Genomic DNA, 7,128 nt, shown 5'->3' on the forward strand with positions numbered 1-7,128 from the left:
TTATTACAACATCTGTCTCACTGTATCGCATTCGGACGCGTTAAATTCACATTGAGCTGTCATCAATGTCACAGTGAAAGAAAATGATCTGAACCTGCATCGGTTTCCTTGTGGTTGGTTAGTGGGCCACGTGACATCACACCTGGTAGAAGTTAAATAAGTTAAATGAGTTAATAATTTAACGTGAGGCCCTTTTACCAGGTGTGATGGAACGTCAACGCACATATTCCTGAATTGAGTCCTTAAGTTTATGTGGAGTTTCTTCCCATTCATCCACTGCTCCTATTCTTTGATTTAACTGTCAATCTATCTAACTATTTATTTTAGCGGTGCTCAGTGTACCAACCAACCAACCCTTCAAAGGCTGCATCCTTCTCCAAGAGCTCTGCTCCGTCCTTTTGTGTGCATGTTATGTCAAAGAATCTTTCCAGGAGAGTCTGCGCCAGCGGTTCTTCTGGGACGGGGCTCTAACTTCAGGTTCTGATGGACCCACACAGCCTGCATGGCCCTTTGGTCACGTTTCCACCGTTGATTTATATTTTCTAAACTCCTCTCGGCGCTTTAAGGTCATCCTGTTTTATTTCAGCCATGATCCACATGCTGCTCAGGGTTGGACGTTCGCACATTTCACAGATGAAATGGGGTCATTTAACGGAGATGAATTGCAAAGCCTGTTTGACATTTTTAAAATAGTTTCTAAGGCCGAGGACAAGTGACAAAACGGTTGGGCAGACGGATATTTTCCCTTTTGCTTAAAGTCAAAGCAATATGAGAGGTGCAGATTATTTGTAATAGCGATTCATTCTGTGCTCACCTTTCAGCCCGATGGATCAGAGAAGTATCTGCTTGCTGGAACCTGCTCCCATTTGTCCTTATTACATCGGCTTATGTATCAGCTGTAAAACAATCCTACCGGGGCCCCTGAGGGCCCCATTCTGACGTTCTAAAAGGTCAGCAGCAAACGTGGATCAGCTGTGTGAGGATCTGGAGTCCGGACCTCTCCGGACACACGCGTCTCCCGCATGTTACCGCACCCTCGCTTCTGGAAGGATCTGTGAACGGGACGACCGGCACAGGCTCAGGGGCCCGACGGGCCTTCACCTACAGCAGGGGTCCCAAACTCCGGCCCGCGGGCCACATGATGAGACACAAAGCAGCCAAAAGAGACACACTATGACCACCAATAGAGATAAAATGACCACAAAGAGACACAAAGTAGCAACAAGGACACACTAAACGACCACAAAGAGACACAAAGTAGCAACAAGGACACACTAAACGACCACAAAGAGACACAAAGTAGCAACAAGGACACACTAAACGACCAAAGAGACAAAGTAGAACAAGGACACACTAAACGACCACAAAGAGACACAAAAGTAGCAACAAGGACACACTAAACGACCAAAGAGACAAAGTAGAACAAGGACACACTAAACGACCACAAAGAGACACAAAAGTAGCAACAAGGACACACTAAACGACCAAAGAGACAAAGTAGCAACAAGGACACACTAAACGACCACAAAGAGACACAAAGTAGCAACAAGGACACACTAAACAACCACAAAGAGACACAAAGTAGCAACAAGGACACACTAAACGACCACAAAGAGACACTTAACAGCTACAAGAAGCTTGAAAACAGAAAGTAAGGAAATAAGTGACAGGCAGAAATAAACACAGCAAACCGATTCTCTCCAACCCTTTAGCCTTCATTTGCACCATGAGCTGCTCCCCCCACCCCATGTGGAGGCCCCCCCTCACGGGGACATGCTCCTGGACCCAGCACCTTCCACCAGGTGCTTCGGTTGCTCAACGCTCTGCGGCGGCTCTGGTTGCTGGGCGGAGATGTTAGTTGAATAAACACGAAATCTGACGGCAGCTGTTTTGTGTGTTTGAATATTTCAAACATGACGTGATGAACAAAATACTCAGAGAAAGAAGTAATTCTCCTCGCCGCGTTACACGCACACGCCACACGCACACGCCACACGCACACACTACACGCGCACACTGCAGCGCGATGGCGTGTAACAGGAAGCAGCAGCAGACCATTTCCTCTCTGAAAAAAAGCCCTGAGTGAAGGGAGGAACTGTGTGTTCCCTCTGGTGTCCTCCCCACTCCTTTAGCCTTTGCTCCAGTAGACCAGAGGGGGAGAAACGAGCCCCCCCCCTCAGACTGGGAAATGTGTGTGTGGGAGGTCTGTTAATCTGTGTGTGTGTGTGTGTGTGTGTGTGTGTGTGTGTGTGTGTGTGTGTATAGTGGGTATCAGCTGCCATGGAGTCCAAATTCTTAGCATCCTCTTCTCTGCCCTCAATCATGGGTGAATTGGCCCCGGGGCCCCCGGTGCTGGGGGGCTCGCTCTAATGACGGCCGGGGAGAAGCAGCTCTCTGTAATAGAGCGAATAGTTCGCTGCGTGCCCTCCGAGGTGAATCACAGGTTAAGACGGGTGGATTATTAGCATCAATAGACGGCTATATATCTTCTGAGAGGGAGAAGGGAGGGGGGGGGGGGGGCACAGCGAGAGAGAGAGAGAGAGAGAGAGAGAGAGAGAGAGAGAGAGAGCAGGTATCGAGGAAAAGAACCCAAATGTCTCATCTCGTCGGGGAGGAAGAGAAAGCTCAGAGTGAATTGTAAATCTCTCCTGGTTCCTGATTAAATTCTGTATTTTAGATTTAGATTTGGGATTAAAGTTGGAATTCGCTAATTTCCTTGAGGTGGAACCCAGCTTTGGTGTTCTCAGGTCTGTCTGTCTCCCCCATGGCCTCTCTGCTTCTGTACTTTACTTTGAAACGAGGGAACGGACTGTGGACTACGGGTCATTTGAGACGGGGGCGTAGTCATGGTGACGCCGTGAAGCCTCCGGTCCGCCATCTTGGATTACAGCTGTTGGGATGTTATTATTTTACAGAACCAATGGAGGAAAGTTCCCATATTTCTAAGGTGGAGGACTGACGTAGTGAAGTCATTTAAAGGTTGAGTGTGTCGACTCTGGGGACATCTAGTGGTCACATCGCAGATTGCAGCCTGTGGTATGTTCTATATATTTGGAGTTCCTTGATGACGAAAGAGTTTAGGAGTTTCCCATTGAACAAAATGTACATGAAAACATACATAATATATATAGAGAAAATGACCTTTTATTCAAAGTTATCCATCAACTCATTCGGAAGCGATTTCGTTGTTTCGTATCCTCTTCCCCTCACACGAGAAGCACACTGAAGAAGTATCCGGATGACATCACCTCCTTCCCTCGCAACTGTTTCCCAACAAAGCGTCTTTGAGCTTTTAATTGTCATGTGGAGCCGTGTGGGAGTGAGGAGGAGAGGTTACCTTGAACTCTTGTACCTTCAGTCTGCTGGAAATCCTTCTCTTGTCTGGGAAATTTAAGGGCTTTTTTTTCTCTTGAATTCTCTGGCAGGACACAAGCTGCTATCGGTCCTTGACCACGAGGCACCAAGGCCCTGACGGCGAAGTGATCCGTAACATGAGAATCTCATAAAGTTCCTGCGTTAAAGTGTGAAAACGCTGTTAGTAAATGTAGCCGAGTTCATGATAAATACCAAACTCAGTACACTGACCCACTTTCCAACTAAACCACCAAATGTGGATGAATCTACCGCTGGAAATAGTCCTTGACAAATGCCCCGTGTCTGAAATGATGTCTGCAGAAAACTGCATCAGCAAGTTATGTTAGGAAATCATTAGATTATGTAGAATAATCCATAAGAACCACCCATTGTAAATGAATTAGAGGAAGTTATTTGACCTTCGTCTTTTTGAATAAACCTTCAAAACTTCTGAATGAGAATAAACTCATTGAAAAGTGAACAAAAGTAAAAAAAACATACTAAAGGAAACATTTACTCTGAAACTCAACTGTCATGAAGAAAAAGTCATTGTGCAGATTTATGTACCACAAAAACTGTGGAAGGAAGAAACAAACTGATCGATCGCTTCACCTTCAGTCGATGTTATTTACTGGCGTGTGCGTTATCTGCTCGATGTCGTGGGATTCTCAGCAATGGGTCCTCGCTGGCCCTCGCTGGCCCTCGCTGGTCCTCGCTGGTCCTCGCTGGCCCTCGCTGGTCCTCGCTGGCCCTCGTTGATCCTCGCTGGCCCTCACTGTTCCTCGCTGTTCCTCGCTGTTCCTCGCTCGCCCTCGCTGGTCCTCGCTGGCCCTCGTTGATCCTCGATGGTCCTCACTGGTCCTCGCTGTTCCTCGCTGGCCCTCGCTGGTCCTCGCTGGTCCACGCTGGCCCTCGCTGGTCCTCGCTGGCCCTCGCTGGCCCTCGCTGGCCCTCGCTCGCCAGCACAGACGAACACACGGAGGACACAAATAAGGTCGAGGGGGCAGAGACGGGAGCTTTAGGCCCGTTGCCCCAGTGTCCTGCCTCTACTGCGTGTGTTTGGGCGTGTGTGCGTGTGTGCGCGTGTGCGCGGGTGTGCGCGTGTGCGCATGTGCGGGTGTGTGTGTGTGTGCGTGTGTGCGTGTGTCCGTGTGTGTTTTGGGGGAACAGGAGCCCGGGTGCAAAATTAAAAGGCGAGCTGTGTTTTTTGTGTATTCAGCCGCGGCGTCTCGTGCACCTTCTGAGGAGCGTTGATTTCTCATCGTGAGGTTTATAGAGAGACTCAGACGATGCAGGCTGGTTTATTAAGTCGTGATGAACTGAAGACACCATAACCTGAATCACACATTACAGATCTTCATATTTCATTACGTTGCTTTTCATTTAGCTGAGCTTTATCCCCCAATAATCCCACCAATCAGTCTGCAGCTTCTTGCCTTTTCTCAAACTGGGTCGTTGGCGACATCTTCATCAAAGTCGTGGTTCTACACGGTAAACAAAACATCTTCCACACGATCATCATGTCTTAAATCCCGTCTAATCATGAAGCGATCTACCACACACAGTGCACTTTGAAGCACTTTCATAAACTTTACTGTGGAGTCAGGGTTTGGTAAGGTAAGGTGAGGGTTAAGTAAGGTAAGGTGAGGGTTTGGTAAGGTGAGGGTTTGGTAAGGTGAGGGTTTGGTAAGGTGAGGGTTTGGTAAGGTGAGGGTCAGGTAAGGTGAGGGTTTGGTAAGGTGAGGGTTTGGTAAGGTGAGGGTCAGGTAAGGTGAGGGTTTGGTAAGGTAAGGTGAGGGTTTGGTAAGGTAAGGTGAGGGTTTGGTAAGGTGAGGGAAAGCATGGCAAATTTCGACCCCAAAACGCGTCACTTGTAACGGCTGAGGACAAAAAGTCCCCCAATGTCAATGCTGACAGCCGCCTGTACACGTCTGCTGGATGTCCCCAGTGTACGGTGGATGTCCCCAGTGTACGGTGGGTGTCCCCAGTGTACGGTGGATGCCCCCAGTGTACGGTGGGTGTCACCAGTGTACGGAGGGTGTCAGGGGCTCAGAGGTAAGGTGAGAGTCAGGATGACTCCTCCCATATGGCAGTACCACTGCCACGCCGATGTGTTCAGTGGGCGCAGGATCTCTCAGTAGTTTTGGCGATTAGCAACATGAGCTCATATCCGGTGATAAAAGCGAGAGCTGGCGGGTCGGTTGAAGTGTGTAATCCTGTTAATTAAAAGTGGAACTTATAAACGCTCTTTCAATTCATTGAGAGCTTTTCGGTTCCTCAACCACACCAATGTTCCACTGCTTTCGGGGCCTCGACGGGGCCTCCAGGCGACACGGAGCCGTGAGGTAGTTCACATTTTAATGTCTCCTCCCACCTTCCACAAGCTTCTCCTCACGCAGTGACTTTTCTGTCTTCTGCAGGAACTTTGCAGATCTTGGGAGCGGCTTATCCGCCTCATCCCCGCTTCATCTGCGCTTCATCTCGCTTCATCTCCCCACGCAGACCCAGCCAGCCGTTTAGTGCCATTAATCCCGGGGCTGATCCGGTAAACACGGTTTATTGGGGAACCGGAGAGGAGTGTTTGCTCACTTTTAATAAACGCTCTCTTAAAGATCCTGAGGGCTTTATGGGGGGGAGAGTCACGCAGAGCAGATCTAATTCCTCTCATTTGACTGCGGCTTTGCTGCTGAACCCGCTGTCACAAAGATAGAGTTTCCTCTTTGCAGATCCATCAGCCTTTTTATTAGACATTTCTCGTTCTTATTCCTAATAAGTGTCTCGGATGTGGAGCTTCTCCGCTCCGGAGCCACGGCACTGTTCAGCTGTGACCTTCCCTCCCCCCTGCTGGCACGCCGCTATCTCCCACAATGGAACAGGGGGAGGTTAATGGAAGTTTGGCGGGAGGAAAAGTACATTGGGAAAAGGTTGGAACTCCTCTTCTTGCCGCCCTCCCCGTCTTTTTCTGCCTCCTCCTTGTTCTCTCGTTGCACAAAAGCGCCTTTCAGGGTGTGATGGAAAAGGAAACCCAGAGCGAAATCAGGGAATAGTGTGCAGAACAAAGGAGGGGAACATTCAATCAGGGACGAGTCCCGCTCCCTCTTTCTGCCGGAGACGAGGAGAAGACAACAAGGTGGATCCACCTGCTTCATTTTGAGCTGAAACCGTATGGATATAAAAACATCTCCTTGAGGAAGGTGTACATCATCAGGTGTACGTCCTCCTCAGGCCGCCGAGACGCGTTGGAATGAAACAGCTCGTTTCTTTACACCAGATATTAATAAAGAGTATATTAGGAGGGGATCGATGATGCATCCATCCATCCATCCATCTTCATACAGGGTCGACACAATACTCATAGTAATAATCACACTGACTCACTCACAGCTGCTGGCGTGAGGAAGCTTCACAGCGCCTTGTGAGAGTGTTTGAAGGAAGTGGATTTATTTAATAAAGAATATTTGGTTTAGCAGTAACTGGCCTTTAAAACATTTACTTTTGACTTTGATCACTTCCTGTACAGTTAGTTTATAAATGAATAATAATGATAAACTCCACGAATGATCTGCCTGCAAATTCCTCAAATTAACAGTTTACAGCCTTTATTCCTTGTTGTAATATAAGCGTTTTGCATTTGAAATGTCCTTTAAACTCCAATTCATCCAAAAGTTTCCGCGGCTGCTCAAAAGTAATCATTCAGAATGTATTTGAACCCCCCTCGCCCCCCCCCCCTCGCCCCCCGCTCGGCTCACAGGGAGATGATTGACAGCAGCAGGA

The sequence above is a fragment of the Gasterosteus aculeatus genome, chromosome 15 (genome assembly GCF_964276395.1).
Source record: "Gasterosteus aculeatus chromosome 15, fGasAcu3.hap1.1, whole genome shotgun sequence".
In the NCBI taxonomy this organism is placed as follows: Eukaryota; Metazoa; Chordata; class Actinopteri; order Perciformes; family Gasterosteidae; genus Gasterosteus; species Gasterosteus aculeatus.